Source organism: Cygnus olor, chromosome 3 (genome assembly GCF_009769625.2).
Source record: "Cygnus olor isolate bCygOlo1 chromosome 3, bCygOlo1.pri.v2, whole genome shotgun sequence".
In the NCBI taxonomy this organism is placed as follows: Eukaryota; Metazoa; Chordata; class Aves; order Anseriformes; family Anatidae; genus Cygnus; species Cygnus olor.
Genome location: NC_049171.1, coordinates 70,754,098 through 70,773,044, shown reverse-complemented (window position 1 = coordinate 70,773,044; position 18,947 = coordinate 70,754,098). Strand labels below are relative to the sequence as shown.

Below are 18,947 nucleotides of genomic sequence, written 5' to 3'. Positions count from 1 at the left end.
CACAAGAAGTAGCATTACTTTTGCCTTAAGCTTCCAGTTAAACACCTTGTTTGCCTACTCCCAACTTCCAGACTATATATTCTCATGTCATGCATATAGACTTCTGTTTAAGAGTGAGCCAACATGGAAGATTCTCGAAATCTCTTCGGTCTTAACAAAACTTAAGCGGGGAGTAAATAAAATAAGCGACTGTTACAAGTTTGGACATTTAGAATCTACAAAAATTCTTCCATTTTGCTATGCTAAAAACAAGACAACATGGAAGGAAGATGTAAAGTATTTCATCATTTTAATGTTAGGCATGTAAGAGAAAACCTAAGATGACCTCAATAGGAGGCATCATTGCCAGCGCTTCCTTTAATAAGCACTCTCGGGTCTGCCTCACCCTTATACTATAGCCTTGATCTTCCTTGATCCTGAGGACAGGTCATTTTTTTCTTCCTTTATAGATTTGATTACAGGATCAGGACATAGTCATCTAGCCATGTGAGCTCCAGAAGATGGTAGGGATTGGCTCTGTGACTCACAGAAGCCAAGCAAAATAATTTCATCTTCTCAGCAGGCAATTAAACAAATTGCTGGGCAGAATCCTTGTAGGCAGCCACTGTTTTTCACAACTGCTGCTTATTGGTAACGTCTTCAGTGGAACAGGTGAAGTTTGCTTTGCTGCTGCTTCTCACCATGGTGGAGTATATAGTCTGTGGCTGACAGATCAACCTGCAGCAACAGTATTAATTACAGAGGGTGTTGTAGAGCTTTTGTCTCTGATGGACTGCGTGCTGGGACCAGTCTTCTATGACAGGAGTATGGCTTTTTTATTTTACTTTTTTCTTTTGAGCAAGGAGAATGGACTTCTGTGGCTTAGACTTCTCTCATGACTCAGCTGACTCTCATCTGGTCATTCAAGGAAGAGTCTCCTTCTCTCATTCATGCTTTAGTGCATAGGCTTGCCGGCAGTCCCCTTCTGCCATACCTGATGACCATCGTCATTCTCATGAGCTGCCATTCGAGGTAATCAGGCAAGTTAGAATCACACACTTTGGCTTAGTACCATTGCCCTCCAAGCCAGAAGGTCTTTGAGGATTCAGTGGGTGAACAACTGTAGAGGCTATTTTCTACTGGCTTAAGTCCAAAATGAATGAAACTTCATTCTGGTTACTCGTGCCTGGAAAATGAGTATCTGTATCTGGTTCAGTATTGGTCTGTACATGACACTGTCGCTGAAGTCAGTGGAAGAGGGAAGTGTAAGTTGATTCTTGCGGCAGAGTAATTCAGTTCTCTCCCCTAGTCTGAAGCAAAGCCTGTACCAAATGCCAAGGCAGTTGCTGAAGTGTGCAGACAGTCTCCTGTAAACTGCCAACTGTACGTGAAATAAACCAGATTTGTTCCTGAGGTTATAAAAAGCTTGATCTGTTTGCTGACATACTTTCTAATCAAGGTGAATAATTTAAGCACTTTCCAGTTTCAAATCCTAACAAATCACAGGTGTTTTTCACTGACAACTATTTGTCTCTGGGAATTCTTTCTACATGGAGTTACAGGAAAAAAAAAAAAAAAAGACTATTTCCAAAATGCATTTGCAAGTAGATTTACTAATGCTTGAGCATTCATATTTAGCAGTGTATAAAAATAAACAGCTAAGATCTGCCCACAAAGCCTCATATGTAATTTGCACTGCACAGCTTTGAGAGCAGAATGTTTCCAAACAACGAAGACCTCAAAAGAAGTTTTTTGTACCTCCCGGGTTTGTATTTTCAGTTTAGGCCCATCAAGAGATTTGATACTTATTTTAATACCTTTGTGATTATGCATTTCCAAGCAAAGCCTCTTCTCTTTAACAAGGCAGCCCTTCTATCATTAAAAAGCCTATAAACTTGAAGTGCCATAGGAATTCAAGTTCTCTTTTGAAAAGATTTCACAACAGTAACAGTTACACTTTTAGATCTTCCAGCATATGGATTATAAGAGAATCAGCTAGAGAAACTCTTGTGAATTTGGGGGTTTGGAATTGTTTTGCATTATTCAATCTTCAATATGGGAAGGTTTTTTTTTGGAAGGATAGTCTACGCTCGCATCCGGTCAGATGTCTCTATTTCAGCATAATTACCCGCCTACCTGGTTACAGCCAGGGAAGCTGTGGTGGGTGGGTACTGCGTGTGTTTGGTGGGGATGTTTGGTGCTCTGGCCCAGGTACTGGGCTATAAATACATTCAAGTCAATTTAGTTTTAATCACGTCAGACTGGACTACCTTTGTTGGCTGTAGACTTATGAAGTAGCAAGATAGAAAGGATCAGTGCTTTCTCACAGAGTGGAAAAATCCTGTGCTATTGCATGGAAACCTTTTTTTGTTCAAGACAAAAGTGAAAACTGTCAGATGATGGTTATGTTTGGAGTACTTTTTCATAGGTTAAACAAAAATCACCGTATGATTATTATTAAATTACACTGTTTATAGTGTGTAGTATAAATTACACTGTTTATATTTCAGCTATTCTTAGTAAACTACGCAGGTCAGAAAGTAAACAAAATATTGAAACAGTTCTCTGACACCTTCAACTATGAAAATAAAAACCATAAGTTTCTGCAAAACAAGGCTCAATTAGATATTCTTGTGATTCTCTCTCATGATAATTTAGACTGAATTCTGGAAGACATTACAGAGGAATCAGCAGATCATTAAGCTATTTCCAAGTTGTGAAAATATGTCATAGTCTGCTGTGCTGGCAGAAAAAAAAAAAAAAAGAGAGAGAGATTGTCTCCTTAGATGAAAGAAAAGTTTTCCAAAGATTCCAGTTATGATTAAACATGCCATCAGTGCTCCTCCAAGGACTCAGGTTTCAGTTGTCAGAACTTTCTTTTTATCTGGAGAGAAAACAATAGGCAGGGTTTACAGAGGAGTCTCTTTCAATGAAATCTAACTAATAATGTATTATCTTACAACAGATCGTGTTTACCCAGTTCAAAAGCATTTATAAAAGAACATTTTTCAAGCAAAATGTCAGTTCAGAAACAATGGGTACTAGTTCATTTAACTTGGGGAAAGAATACTCCACCTGAGACTCTGAGGAAACAGCTAATGATGTAAGGCGTGAATTTGTGCAAAAATTATTTATTATTTACCACATTCTCTTAAATTTTGCTTTTACTTTCAGTTGTCATTCAGGCAGGAGGAATAGAGTGGGGCTGTTAAAGGAGCTAAAGGACAGTGCTGTTCTTCTAAATAAAAGATACCCAGCACACTTGTGCAACACGCATGTGCAGGGTACAGCTGTATGGGATACGATGCTGCCTCTTCAGCTCAGGGGTTGCCTTTGTGGGGAGGAGGCTGTTTTCAGCCCCATGGGTCTCCTCTTGTTTCACAGGGGCTTCGTCCTCCATCACCCAGCTGGGAGGACGAATTGGTCTCCAGCTTAAGGGGAAGACTCCACCAAGAGACGTTGCATCTCTCATTATGGGTGGCAGCTGGGCTAGACAGCGCTTTAGGATGGAATGCTTCCTTAAGTTACCTAACAGTGTAACCACAGGGAACCTGATGGAGCAGTGGCTGATTTTGTAGTGGAAAGCAGGTAGCGCTGGGGCCCCAGACCCTACATTTGCAAGGAGCTGTGTGAATGGCCAGGATTTACATGGGCACCTCTCTGAGCTAGAGACCAGTTTGGCCTGGAAGCCGCAGAGCTCAGGAGGACCGCTGTACCTCCTGGGTGTAATAGCACAAAATCTATTTTTACTGGAGGTGGAGTTCCACATCAAACAAATAAAAAGAATAATGATATAACACCTATACTCAATGTAATTGTCTTTTGGACTAGCCAGCTCTTTATATGACTTCTTCAGCAATATTTATCTGGCAATATTTTTATTTATTGCATTTGTTTTGGGATATTCTTACTAGACAGTTTTTCCATACTGCACGACCTTTCTGTTTTCTTTGATTCTCAGATGCATCATTTGTTTTATAAATAAAGATGCTATATGAGATATTTTGCATTTTAAAAGTAAAACAGAGGTTAGCTAGCCTTGACTCAGATGATTAATTCTGAAAACTTTGCAAGATTGAGTTAGCCTCTGGTGCTTTTCCCTTCTTTTCAGTTTTCCCTCACAAAACTCAATTGGCAAATGACACGTAATATTTATCTGAGGGGAAAAAGAGCTCACTTGTTTATCTGAGGGTCAAGTGACAGAACTACATCAGGTGATTGAACTTGGGAGTACCATGGAGGGCTGCAAGGGGAAGCAAACTACTGCTTGCTGTGCAGCCCTGTAGCTTATTTCTGGCTTTGGCAGCATCACGATAGGGAAGAAGGAACAGACAGAACTGGAATGCAATTAGAACTGGTGGGTCCCCCAGCAAACTGTCAATAATATTTATCACAAAACTTCTAGCTTCAGTTTTGATCACAATTTATGCACAGGACGGCATGGTAGTTCCCGATCATTAGGACTGATCAGGAAGCAATATTCATTAGTCATTACAAGAACATCTGGCTGGGTCGTGTGCATACATGCTAATCCAAAAGAGTACACTGGCAAAGAAATCACGCCCCTTCATGACATGCATAAGTACATTAAAGTTTTTGGATTACAGTAGATTTCAACTTCAATCTCCTCAGTGATAAAAATCAAACTTCAAAGCAGTGTCACTTCCTTTTTTTTCCTTTTTATTTATTTATTTATTAACTTTAAAAACATACAGGTGAGTTGTACCGGGCTGTCTAAAACATTACATTTTAAATGAACCGTATTATGAATTACTTACTTGGAGTTGCTTCCCTGTTGTCTGCTAGCTTTCACTTAATGGGACCATGAGACCATGTGAGTGGGGAATGGAACTGTATCTCTTATTTCTGGTCGTTCTGCCATAGTTAGTACAATTCTAATAAAAGAAATTGCAAATCATCAGACTTGTATATGCTTCTCTAAAAAAAGTCAATGAATTCACGCACAAAACCACTTGTTTAGAAACAAAAGGTCACCAGAAGGTTACCGCAGAGCTCTACATGTCTGTGAGGCCCTATAGAGGAGCTATTTTCTTTGAGGGCTCTGACACCGATGTGTGCAAACCAATACATCATGTACTCCAGAGACACAAGACACAGCTTGTCCTGAAGCCAAAGCAGGAGTATCTGCTACTCAGAGGACTTGAGTGGAACACTAACTTTTTTTTTCAGCAGGCTGGTTCAAAGTCATTTGACGTCAGTAGTGGCCTGAACCTGCAGACCAAGTCCAGGAGCTGTAGACAGCCTGGGGAAGCTTGCATGGGCACAGCTATACCACGGGTCATTTTCTACCACTCCAAATCAAAAGGTTTATAAGAACTAAGTATTATTCACAAAGAGATTCTGTCTGAGAACAAAGTCTTAGTCGCATATGCTTTTAGTCATACAAGAGGATACACTCAGCAACAAGAACAATGAAAGAAAGTTATGGGGTTTAAACCTGAACATTTCAATCTAACACCTCGGGGTTTTTATTAACTCCTCCAACTGTACTTACATTTCAGAGCCATTACCAGCAATGCCAATGCATTTGCTGGTCACATCCTGAATGGGAAAGGTTGCTTGTACGTAATAGAGTATGAAACAATAGGATGATAAAAGACATACTAGAAGATATTTGAGGAATTGAAGTCAGGCTTGAAACATACCTTTTTAATTCATAAGCTTGAAAGATTTCTGTTTTGTTATGTCTAATATTTGCAGATATGACAAAAGAAAATGTCCATATTTGCCTTTTCAGGCCTATATTTACGTCTGTAGTATATAAAATATTTATATTTATTTATTATATAGAAATAAATATATATTTGTCAGAGCTTACTCTCTCATGTTGAGCAACTTTCTACATGCAACTGAATTTCTCAGCAACATTGAATTTTGGTGAATGGCAGGTGCGAGGACAACTACTGTGGCTATTACAAAGAACAATTAACACAACTGTTGCCTCTTCGTAACAAAACTGGAACAGACCTATCATGAGCAGGTAAATCAGAGACAGTTTTAGCATTACAAAGAAAGATGCAAAGCTGTCAATGTGATACTGAAGAGAACAATTCTACTAGGAAGAAAATGTAACCAGGAGAGCAATTTTACAATGAACGCTCAGATTTAGACTTTTATAGCAAAAGCAGCGTACAGTAACACTGTATTTTTAAGCTATTTGTAAATTTGGCCTTTAATAGTAATTTCCCTCTTTCTTTCTTTCTGAGCAAGCTCATTCAACCAATGCTCTCTGCAAAGAGAAGATAGGCCACTTATTCATATTAAATGCTTCTGCCTGTAATCACAGGTCAAATCTGGCATCCTGCACACTCCTTTTTTCCAAGGACAAAGCCTTCCCTCTCTCCAAGCTCCATATATAGTGATCTAGTTCTTGAGAGTGATGCTGGGGAACTCCACTGAGCAATGCCAATGAATCTCTCAGCATCTTGCTTGGACCACGGAAGGGAATTCCCAAAGTGCTCGGTCATCTGGGGAAAGACCTTGATATGCATGGCATTGCCCTGGTACAGAGATGTCCAGTTCTCCAAAAAGAGTGAATTTCAAAAACAAGGCTGAGGATTAAGGAAGACCTTTCACTATCCATAATAAAACAGATCAGGATTCAGAAATTCTACCCCTTTCACACCCTTGCAACATACCCAGGACTGGACATCCAGGTCAGCTGCAGAGACGAAAATAAAACTTTGCTTCATTGGTTGGGCTCTCAGCCCATAATTCCCTTCAGTCACAGCTGTGCAGGGAAGTTACTAGGGCTTTAGCTATCTCTTCTCCTTCATAAACACATGTGCTGGAGGTTTGGGAGTGTCCAGTTAAAGATATTGTGCAATACCAAACAGAGAGGTCTGTGAAAAGAACCAATAGGCATAGGGCTTCATTTGTAGCCATAAGATTTCCTGTGGCGGGCCAATTTCTTGTCTGGAAGCAAGGGAATGAATCTTTTCCAATTTATGGCCCTAAGACATTGTAAACACTGACAACTGGGTAAGACTGAAGAAGGCCTGTGCTCATACGTAGAGTAAGACCTCATTGTCACTTTGTTCCAAAACAAACAAACAAAAAATCTCCATGGCAAAAATCTGCCTTGCTCCACAAAGAGAAAATGGGGTCAACTACAGTGAGTCGGTGCTGACCACATTCGGCTGCACATTTTGAAAAAGATGTAATGCCATGCATTTTAAGGATCTCTTACTATCCCCCACCAGTTCTATTCATGTGGGTGAGTAACGGCAACAGAGCTGTCATTATACTAATACAAATAAAAGGAGATTCAAGTCCCTTTAAGACAACTACTGCTGGATAACTGTCTGTGATTACACGAAGACCAGGTCTGCAGATAAATCCTGCAGGAAAAGCTGAGGAGCCTTTGGGTCTCACATTAGCAATGGTCGGTATGGAATATGCCCTGCTTGCCACGGTGCCATAACATCCTTCTTTTCCCCAGTGTTAGAATAGGCTAGGTTAGGTCCTATTAGAAAAAAATAAATGCAATGGTTAATCACTTATTTATGCCGTTAAATGCATTCTGTTAGTAAGGTGACATTGGATTGCCAGATTTTGAATCACAAGATAGACTAAACAGTGATTTAATAGGATCACATGTTTTTAAAGGTTTTGTGCTTTGTCTTTTTAAAGGAAGTCCATGCTGTTGTGTGGACAGCTTACATAACAAGGTCTGAAGCAATAAATAGCATTTATATCCGGAATCAGAAGCATGCCCTAGTATTGTTTTTGTCAGACTTTGCCTGTTGGGTACATTTGCAATCTTGTGACTTTCAGACCCAGCATCTGGTTTTGAGTCAATCTCCAGAATGTCCTTCTAACTTCTTCAGTTTCTTCCCTTGCTTGATGCCAGCATGCTGGCATTTCAGATATATCTTTAAAAAACCAAACTGGTTCGTAAAATCTTGTTGTCATGAGGCAGCTTCCATTAACATCTAAACATCTACCACCTGAAACCTGTCAAGAATATATTGTATTTTGTGTCATAATATCTCACAAGCACTGAGAATATCGTATAACATTTTCTCTTCTGATCTACGGAATATTTTTCCTCTGTGCTTTGACTAATAAATCTTCTTGCTGTTACCATAATGCTGTAGGATTCCACAACATAAACACTTTTAAAGGAATCTGTTCTTCTGGATGGAATATTATATTGCTCCCATTAGAAAACTCCTCTTCAATTTCAAGAGCACATAATTCATTACTGAATGCTTGTAAATGTCATCTAGTTGTAACTCCTCTAGGAACAAGTAATAGCCTGTGCTTTCTGGTCCCACATTACATTGTCTGATCAGAGAGAGACAAATTCTTTGCTGTTTGTTTTCCTTTGGGACTACAGATGTATTATTTAAGATATGCACTACTATCAGTACAGATCGTTTTTTTCTATGCACAATGCTGGACATGCTGCTCTAAAAAAAATACGAAGTATCACTCAAAATAATATAGACAAAACTCAAATTGATTTTGATGGGACTTTTGCCTGTTTAACCATGGTTAAATAGTTTGATATCTAGCTGTAAACTTAAGGCTAAATTACAAACCTTCACTATGGCTCCTTGGTTGCATTTCTGCTGAGTCACTGCACAGGCTTGCAGTAAGAATTATTGTTGTAACTGGGAATGCAAGGGCTCCGTGGCTCAGTGCCTTGCTCAGGGCTACACACCAATGAAATGACTACAACTGGGGTTCAGAAACTCCTAGGTGAGGAACCCCCTCTCAGCTTTTCACGGTGACCCAGCAGTAACGTAACTTTATCTTTGTCCTCACATCACACACACACAGAAAAACTTACAGGCTTGCAGACAGCTGCAGTATTGTGACAAATCTGGACTTTGCAGTGTAGAAAAATGTAGTTGTAAGAGACACCAACAAATCTGAACATCTGGATCCTAAACATTGCTTCCGCTCCTTCTCCATTCATTAATATAGATAGTGTTTCATCCTTGACAACTTGTGGGCAGCTATATAAAATCAAAGGTATGGAAAAGTTAGATTCAAAGGTCACAAATCTTTTACTGTGGAGCTGATTGTGTCAGACATTGAAGAGACTTAACTAAACTGCAAGATCCAGTGGCAAGACTTGATATTCACGCATCCCACAAAATAATCAAAATTAGAATTCCAGGAACCAAAATTAGGTTGAGAAAAGTAGAAGTGAGAGTAGACTTTTTTTTTAATAATAAAATGGTTTATTATTCAGAAGAATATTTAGCAAAATTCACTGACACCACTTCACTGTAGAAAGCCCCAACTTGCACTTCATTTTTAAATAACCACTTTGAATTTTCACATCACTTTATAAAAAAAATTTGTTTTTCCAGACTTGACAGAAGATACAAAAAGTGAAGGACTGCAAGGAAAAACATTTCTCTCGTTCTTCTGTATCATCTGTTTTCTTTGAGCAATGGAATAAGATGAAAAAAAAAAAGGCAAAAAGGGAGAAAATGTAAATTATTTGAAATAAAAATAATAATTTAATAATTAAAAGTCTGAAAGAATAATTCTATGAGTGTTCAAACTAAAATAATCTTCTGAAAAGTAACAGTCACATGTTGACGATGTGCCCTATTTCAAGCAGTACTGAACTAAGCTAGCCTCTCTGCACCAGGTCTCCTTCAGTAAGTACAAAACTTACCTTGAAAACAGAGAGACATCTAAATACACACCAGCGCAGGTCTCAGGTTGGCACGGACATACCTTTGGCCTTTTCAGCAGAGCATCTAAGGGAAATCAAACTCTAGTGCCTGCCTGTAAAAGGGCTAATCTAGAGTAAATCAATTATAATGTGCCTGGCCCTCATCTTTGGGCTTAGTGGCCAAGGGGGCTACTTTGGCTCAGCTGCAGCAGGAGATGGAGCAGGTCCTCTCTCTGCTGCCATTCCTGATGCTGCACTGTTGAGATATTGATGTGATGTAATGCTGAGAGGGAACAAAGCTCTCAGAAGTGTTTTGATGCCAGTTGAAGAGTTCAAGAGAAACACTGGGTTCATTTCAGCTGCAATCAGTCTTTGTGTGTGACATTGCAAATAGCTGGCTTTGTAGTAAGGAACATTTGACATCATTGCATAAATTTATTGTATTCTAGGGAAGAATTCAATATTGTAAACTCTTGGTATCGAGAAAAAATAAAAGTTTTTAATTGTTGGGGTGATTTGATGATCACAAAGGAAAAAATATGGTAAAATGTTGGCAAAATAATTTATACATTTTGTTCTTTGACATACTCACAGAAGGTGGAATACTGAGAATACTGATTCCTAATGGCAGGTGTAGATCCAACACCTTATATTCTGTGTTCTCTGTCTGCATTGCAAATTTCATGATACCTTCCATATTCCAAAAATACGTAGCCAGAAGATCTTGTCTATAGAGGAGAATTGGATCACAAAGTAAGCAGACTATAACTCCAGGAAACATCGTGCCATCCTGAATCAAAAAGTTTTGCATTTGAGGTTTCATATTTTATCATTTTTAATGAAATATAGAAATAGGCAGTATATTTGGAGAGGGGCAGAAAAGAGTGATTGTCTATTGCAAATAAATTTGCCTCCAAGAACAACTTTTTCACTAGCTGAAATGTTCATTTTTTCCTATTTCTTTGTTTTTGGTTTTGTTTGCAGCCTGCACAGGTGTTAGCTTTTCTACGCACAGTAAAATTTACAATTCACAGGTGAAATCTGTGATGATCAGTGTGTTGAAAGGTTTAACAATAAAACTGCAAGACAGACCATCCTAAAATTACTGGAATGCAAATCATTTGAGTGCTCCTACCAAGAAGTTCCATTAAGTTCTGTTAAGGATTAACATGCATCCAGTTACAGGTCCTAAGGGAAAGGACATACATTGTAAAGATATCTGTCATAGGGAACAGCTTCTGCTAGCTTACCTATTTGGCTCATCCATCAGTAACCTGCTTCTGCACCATGGTCCAAATTAAGATCTCCTGCTATTTAAAACATCTGTTTTCTTTTTTAACCCAGAGGCCTCAGCTGAGTTAGTAGATCAGCACAGGGGAGGATTTGGAGAGGAATAAGTGATGAGCAGCTGGGAGGTAGCAATATCCTAACCTGGATCAAGAGCAGCTGATAGTTTGTCAGACTGCAGCCCACGTCCCCACAGTCTGCAGCACCAGCTATTGCTCATCACCTGCTTGTCGTTCCATTCATTACTGGCAGATAAACACATTAGCTTAGTGTTTCCGCTCAAATTATCATCAGTGAAAAGGCAATATATTTAAATTATTATCAATATTCGTGTTAATAAATTGTACAGATGAATTGCAAGCTCATTGTAGAAGCTTGTGTTTTGTAAAGGTTTATGGATTGCAAATCTACATTTATAAAAATCTACTCTTGCACAGTACAAATCTACATTTAATTAACATGTTTAAAGCTCTCTTTCCTACTTTCATTAGCTAATGACTGTTTTAATGCATTCTTAAATTCTGGAAAAGAAATCACATGGGAAGTTACAGTAATATTAAAATACGTGTGGCTGCATGGTCAGACTGTGCATACAGCTCAGCTAATGAACTTTTAATAAAGTTGGCCAATACATAGAACTTCTTCTCTATGGAAAATTTATACTTTGACTTTTCCTTTTGTCATGGATTTGAAGGACAAGTTAAATTTTCAAAGTCTCCCATAAAGTGAGCATTCAAGAAAACTTTATTTGAAAGTGTCAAACAGCTCTTGTTGAAGTATTTCATCTCATAAAGTAAGGACCTTTGTTTGGGATAGTTTCAACCTTGTTCATAACCCATTAAATCAAAACGCAATACACAGAATTTCATCAAAGCAATAATTCTTTCCATCATTTTTTGAAGTCAATATAGTCCTTTGAAAAAATAATTAGCTTAATGGCATGTTTTTTTCTAACAAAATATATGCTGCTCATGAAAAATTCAGTGAACTTTGGTATCAAAATAATGTTTAATGTGTGATATAGGAATACAAATCTGTCTTCTATAAAGGAGTACTGGGCAACATAGGGTCTTTTGTTGGTGTAGACCAGCAGCTTTCAATTTGAATTATTAAATGCCCACGGACCTGCAAGGGGACAGATATATTCTTGTGATGAATATAAATCTTTAGCTCCAAATCATGTTGGCGCCATCACCTAATTGGTGCTTTTGACAAGCTCAACAGAAGTGAGGGTAGTTCTTTTTAGATGAAAATTCATACAGTGTTAACTGATTCAGATTTTCACTTGAGTTGATACATTTTTAAATATGACAGTTCTTTATAATACATTCCCTTGAAATTCCATTTGGAGAAAGGCTGAACCTAACCCACTTCACTTCAGCAACTAGTTTAGGCTAAAAGGGGAAAGATACTTTGTGAAATCTTTTTCCATCATTTTTCAAATGTTTTTACGATTGAAAATGCCAACTCTCACATTTAAAATAGTACTTTTTTCAGAACTCTAAGTTCCACTGAAAGTTGAAAATAGATAAATGGGGAAGAATGAACAAAAGCTGAGAAAAGGACCAGGGTCTGAGAGCTTGAGGTAGTCACAGTGGTGTCATTGGTGCAGCAGAAAGAGCAGAGGACACTAATGGCAGGGCCATCATGATCTTCTCTGCCTTCTCCTTCTTGCATCAGCTCTCTGGCCTCACACAAAATATGGTTGCCATAGTCCTTCCAAAGCTGTTTTCTTCAGTTCATTATTAATAAGCATTTTTATTTAAAAAAAAAAAGAAAGGTGTCTAACAACTGAAATTATTCCTTCATTGTATCATTTAATTCTCTTCCCTTGGTTAAATGTTGATGTTGACTGAATATCAGTGAGAGCTCCCTTACGTTCATTGTGAAGCCCAATGGTGTGTTAGCTGTTTGGCATCACTGCCTCTCTTTCAGTCCTCCAGTCAAAAGTATTTGAAAAAAGATTTAGTCACATAACACACCAAATTTATTTTGACAAAAATATCATCCTCCACAGTCAAAAAGGATGTAGTAGTCCACATATCCTCAAACTTCAGATCTTTGTACAACAACATTGAGAAATTCCCATCTTCTGTGTTCAGGGTAATCCTTCTGTGAATGGTTCAGATCAATCACGTGGTTAAAGTAAGACCAGATCGCAGGAAGCACCTCTGAACTCAAAAATCACTCTTTGCATACTTAGTTCTATAAATTTTAATTTTGAATTTCTTTCTTGTGTGTTTGAAGAGCCTCTTACTTTAAATAAACAAAATTACTGCTTTTAAAGCAGTGAAGCGCATGAAACAGCGTATTTTCTGAACTATGGTGATGCCAGACACGCTGTGCTTCTGATGCTATCATTTGCCAGATGATACAGGAAAATGAGTTTGTTCCAGAGCCCCATCTAGCAAAGCCATAAATTAAAACCCCACATCCTACTCAAGTCACTAGGACATGCACTGTATCTGCAGCATGTGTTCAGTGCTTTGCTGAATTGGGATCTGTGGAGTGAAAGGCTGCCCTGAGCAACTCGCAGACACACAGACCCCAGACATCAGGTCCAAACGGATCCGTGCAGATGCTGTAGGGTGCCTGGGTTCAGTGCTCCCAAAGCATATGGTCTGTGCAAGCGCATGCCCCCTCCATGTCGTGGCTGTGCTGGCTCTACCACAGCTTCGTGAACCTTCAGCAGTCCCTTCCCCAGTACGCCACCCAGCAGCTCCCCACTCAAGACCACAGGGTCACTGTGAGAAGGAGAGGTGGCCGGCCCAGTGTACACCGTGTCTCAGCCACGAGCAGTGTTTATGGCTGAGGTGACTAACCCCGGCCTACAACGCCTGTGGCCCAGCACTGCGTGCACGCATTTGGCAGATGCCATGCTGAGGGTGTGGAGAGGCCGGAGGTGTGGAGATGGCTGTGGGGCTTGTCTGTCCTCACCTGAGGGGACACGTCTGACCAGATGTTTGCAGGTGTTTGTTGCAACCCCTGTGGCAAGTTCAAGAACTTTCTGACTGTGAGACTTTGATCTACAGCATCCTGGAAAATGTAGGGAAAATTTGTAAGGCTGTGTGGCCTAAATAGAGGCCACAACTGAAGCTAAAACCCCAGTGCATCAAGCATCATAAGCACATAAAGCAATAGCGAGATCTTACAGTCTGAAACAGACCAAAGTGAACCCTATTAGCCTCAGTCCTCGTTAGAGCAGATGAGGAGCTGAGGCGCAGCACGATGAAGCAATTTACTCAAAGCCAGACAAGTGCATGGCAGAGCCAGACAGCAGATGTGGGACTGAGTCAACCCAGGCCTGGAAGCCATGAGTCTGCCCTGGGCAACATCAGCTGTCTGTGGTCCGTCGACAAAGCTTCAGATGGACTCTGGTAGAAGGGCAGGTGGGTCAGAAATATCACTCGATCTCATTTTGCTGTCTGTCTTCTTTAAGCAGAACAGTTCAATAGCTCCAGTTAGGAAAAAAATTACCTGATGTCAACAGCGATCTTATTCTCCCCGTTGGGCTTTTGTGCCATGTAACTAATAGGGTATTGGCAAGCAAATGTAATATTGGTGAAGGTTCTTGCAACTATATTGGAGCAGTTACTCTGTATTGTGTTTGCGAAGACAATATGTGCATCATTGGAAGTCTGAAAGTTAATAAAGAAACATTAGGAGACTTGCCAGCAGTTGCTGTTTATACGAAACCATTATAATGGGAACATTTCTATCACTGCACTCCACACAGCTCCATTACAAGTAATCACCATTAATAACAATTATGTTTATTTTGTTAGCATGAAACACAAAAAGAGAGCTCTCCTCCCACTGTGCTCAACACAGACTGCAGACAGCCTGTGCTGGAGAGTTTCATCCTCACGTACAGGCCTGGCTCTGATTCTGCAAAGGGAGATGGATTTTTGTCCTTTAAATCCCCCAGAAGACGGATAGCTGGAGGGGACCTTAGGCCAATACTCCAGGTTTGCTTTTGCTCTCACACTAGCACATCCAAGGGGCACAGCATGTTACAGTGATGCACATAAAGCAGCAGACAAGAGTTGTAGGGAATAAGCATTGAGCTGAGCAAGTGTTGGCATGGTTCAGCCAGCTTTACTGGCCAGGGTCAACCATGTTTGATAGAGGCACAGCTCCCAGAGACAGTGAGGTTTCACACATACTGCATGCAAAGAACAAGTAGATAGAGAAGGAAAACCTTGTCAGTACTGACGGAGAGAAGGGCCACATCTCTCTCTTCTCTTTTGCAATCTGAAGTTGAGCCACTGGTAGCTCCATTGGCACGTTGGCACTGCTACCACCAGGCTCTCTGGCCACAGGCTGCCACCCGACTGGGCACAGCCCATGGCAGGATAGGTGGTAAATGCTGGGGTGAGCCTGTGAGGGACCAAAAGGGCGGTGAGGGAGAGCTGAGGGTATCACTGCACAGGGACCTAGGGGAGGGCACTCGCCAGCCATGGCCAGATGAAGACCCATCTGCAGACCAGCTTTTAACATGAGCTGGGATCAGATGATCCCCATGGTCCCTTCCAGCCCAGCTGCCACAGGGATGATTCTCCAAACGCTTGGCAGAGGGTGGAAGCTGCAGCAGACTTGAAAGCATTGTGGTGGATGCATTGACAGAAGCTGGTGCTGCAGCAGTGGAGCAGAGGCAGGAGGTAAAATGCAAATCCTTAAGGAGCCTGGCTTTGTTAGCTCTGAAACCAGAGCCACCTGAGATGAGAAAATGAACATTCATTAAAGTAATTTCAAGCTAACAGTTGGCTCCAGACATGATTAAACTGACAGTGCATAAGGTAGCAGAGCCAAAAGGACCCATGATCTTATTGGTGATAGGTGTTTAAAATCTAAAACTCAGGAACTTTCAAATGCCCCTTCTTTCTGTATGAATAACATCCAGAGAAGTACCTTTGGGAAAGTGTTTTTCTCTTCTTTTTCCCAATATGCACATCTGTTTATCCTGACTTTTTTACATATTTCATTAATTCAGATTGCAAATTATAATTATGGCTATTAACTCAAGGAATGTAACTGGAGAAAGCTGCTGTGCCTCATTTAACTTTTCTATTAAGTTACACCTTTGGTAAAGCTCCTGCACTTGGCCTTTTAATAGCTGTGAATTTCCTTCTTTAATGTATATTCTGAAACAGCATATATAGTAAGTTTTTGTTCTTGACTGCAGGAAGATCTATTCTCATGGGCTTTGGGCAACATCAGCTTTTTGATTAGTGTCTGTCAGTCTTTTAAAGAAAATATAGTTTTGCAGCATAGGCATAATTGCTTTCATTACCTAATGCTTTCAATATCTTACGGATGATACTAGTTCTTCAAACCGTGCATTCAGTTTATGGAAACTCTTCATTGTCATCAAATTTTCTGGAAATATCAGCAGTTCTCATGAATATTAGAGTGAATAATAAGAAACTAGTACAGGGCAGCAGCAGCAAGAAAAGACAGAGAAAATGCAGAACTGTTTGCTTCAGCATCAAACATGTGCTATTCTGTAGCTTAAGCCACCACAGCTGCAGCACCAGAAGAAATAAACATGGCATTTAGGAAAAAAAAAAGGTTCCTTTCCAACAGCAGGCCTTTGTGCATATTACCAGTCTACTTCCGCAGTCTGTCAGATTGGTTTTAATGCTGGACACGTAAACATTTCCTTTTTCAGTACCACAGCATTCAGCATTGTTCAGGTGTAAATCAGAGATCTGGAACTAAATGATCATTTTTAACAGCTTACTATGTTTTAGCATGAGCTCATTTTTATCTAGATGGTCGTTACCTTATTTATACACATTCCAAGCTCTGAAACAGAACATTTCATTTCTAAGAAATAGAGCAAACAAGGAGCTATTAATTTGCTCCTTAGGAGCAAATAATTATTTTGTTCCAGAATCTTGAAATGGGGGCTTGGGTCTTTTCTTCATATCAGGCTGTCAAATACCGCAAGACAAACTGCAGCTCGAAGAACCGTTGGCAGCTAAGAGCTGTGCTAATGGAGAAAGGACTTTTATATCCCTGTTGCCCCAGAATTTCCTTGGTATCTGCGTAGCGCACCCACTTAGGCTCAGTATACAGCTATGGAGTAATGCAGGAAAAAGTGCTGGATTTTTTTTCTTGCAGAGTTTTACTGGTGAATTACGAGAGGCAAATCACTCATTTCTAATCATCTGCCTGGATCATCTGGGCTGGATGACAGACATAATATAATCCTCTAAATTTGATTTAGGGAAGCTACAGCATAAAACCTTGCTCTGTTCTTACTGTTTGGTTTATGCTGCAAAACGGTTTTCTTAAATATCAGATAACATTTCCAATAACTTAGATATTGTCAGTATATTTGGACAAACAAAGGAAAACAAACAACCAAAAAGTTGTCTGGGTAAGAATTAAATGGATTTTTATCTCTGGTAAAAGAAGTAGACCAGCAAACAAGAACATTTTAAATCAATTCAAACTTTTTTTTTTTTTTTTTTTCTCCTCAGATTAATTGCAAAATGAGAAATCTTATTTTAGAGGCAAATAACATACTTCTTTCTGAAGGCATCGCAATATTTTTTGACTTTTCCAGCATGAAACAGGTCATTAAAAATGTCAAAACAAAAATTTCAGTATTTTCATAATTCTGTTCTCCTTGGATTTGACTGCAGAATGCTGCAAAATTCAACTTAAACTTGTGTATAGCTTCTGCCTCCCTTCTTACCACACAACATTTCATGTTTTCAACCATGTTTCATTAATGGCTGAGACAATAATAAATTGCCAAGCAGTAGGTAAGAGGTCAAAGCAAGACAGTAAGCACCATGTGGAGATAGTAAATACCATGCAGGTGTTCACTCTACAGCTCCAGCAAAATGCATGCAAAGAAAAGCCAGATTTTACCATATTTGTGTGCTTTTAAGCGTCATCATACCAGATGGGAAACTGGTCTTATTGTGTCCTATAAAGTCCTTGGGAAGATCAGGCTGCATTAAGTTAAAGAGGTTTGCAGGTGTACTCAGGAAAGTGATGGGATGGATGCTCTTTTATCTTTTTTGTTTTAACCTGTTCTGTTTTTTCACCATGTTAATAGCCTGGAGTTGTCTCCACGCCACCACCACCAATTTTTATTTTCTTTACTATTGACAGGGGGAAGGATGCTAGAAAGAATTAAAGAGAGAATGGTTCTGCTCTTTCTTCTGGCACAAAGAAGACTAAGCACCCCCTTGCCCACATCTGTGCCTGGTTCAGGGACACGGTGTACCCAGAACCCAGACGGGAATGGCCTCGAGCATCCTTTGGGTTTCCGTGTCAGACGCAGGACACTTCTGTCCAGATCTCAGCAAACAGTTTGAGGAGCAAGTCCTAATGTGGAGCTCTTATTAGGGAAATTGCAGCTCATTTTTCAGGTTCTTCCCTGTAGCGATGCTCTCAGTGCTGGAGCTGGTGAGCAACAGCTCATGCCCATTTGCAGTGCATGGACTGACTTAGGTGCCTGTACATATGTCAAGAGACCCAGAAAGCTCTTAAGCGCTTACAGCTTTGGATGGGATAGGGAAGAGCGCATGGTTTAGCACTGACTGTGCTACTGAAGGGACGTTCCTGCCCCACAGTATGAGATGTTAACTTTGATGAACTACCCAGTACAGCTGCTGGAAGCAAAAGGCTCTGGAGGCGTCTACTCTGAAATCAAATGACACCTTGGCACCACTCCACATAAGTATTGCCCTGAAATGCCCTCTTCCCATCCACATTTCACCGTCTTTTACAGGTAAACCAGCAGAAAGGCAGCTCACTGCCAAGTGCCAGAAGGCCTGGCCCAAAACAAGTCTCCTGGAGCACTGGAGCAGGGATGTGCGTGCTTGTCCAGGGCAGATTGGAGGACTCTCCTGTTTGCTATGTGGGAAGAGCAGTTCTTAAGCTGAACAATGATCTGATAGGGGAAGTTCCTGCTGTGTTTTCCCTTCCATTACAGTATATATGAAGTCTCTACGAAAAGTAACAAGGAAATACTGAGTATTGCATTACTAATAGATAG

The 18,947-nt window shown here is 40.0% G+C and overlaps 1 long non-coding RNA gene across 1 annotated transcript; it reads right to left on the bottom strand.

Moving 5' to 3' along the window:
• Positions 1 to 275: 275 nt before the first annotated feature.
• LOC121068813 lies at positions 276 to 9,741 on the bottom strand. Its single transcript, XR_005819100.1, has 3 exons — positions 9,641 to 9,741; positions 4,758 to 4,874; positions 276 to 2,863 (listed from the first exon to the last, which is right to left on the bottom strand). It is a non-coding gene; the product is annotated as an uncharacterized LOC121068813 (long non-coding RNA).
• Positions 9,742 to 18,947: the final 9,206 nt, after the last annotated feature.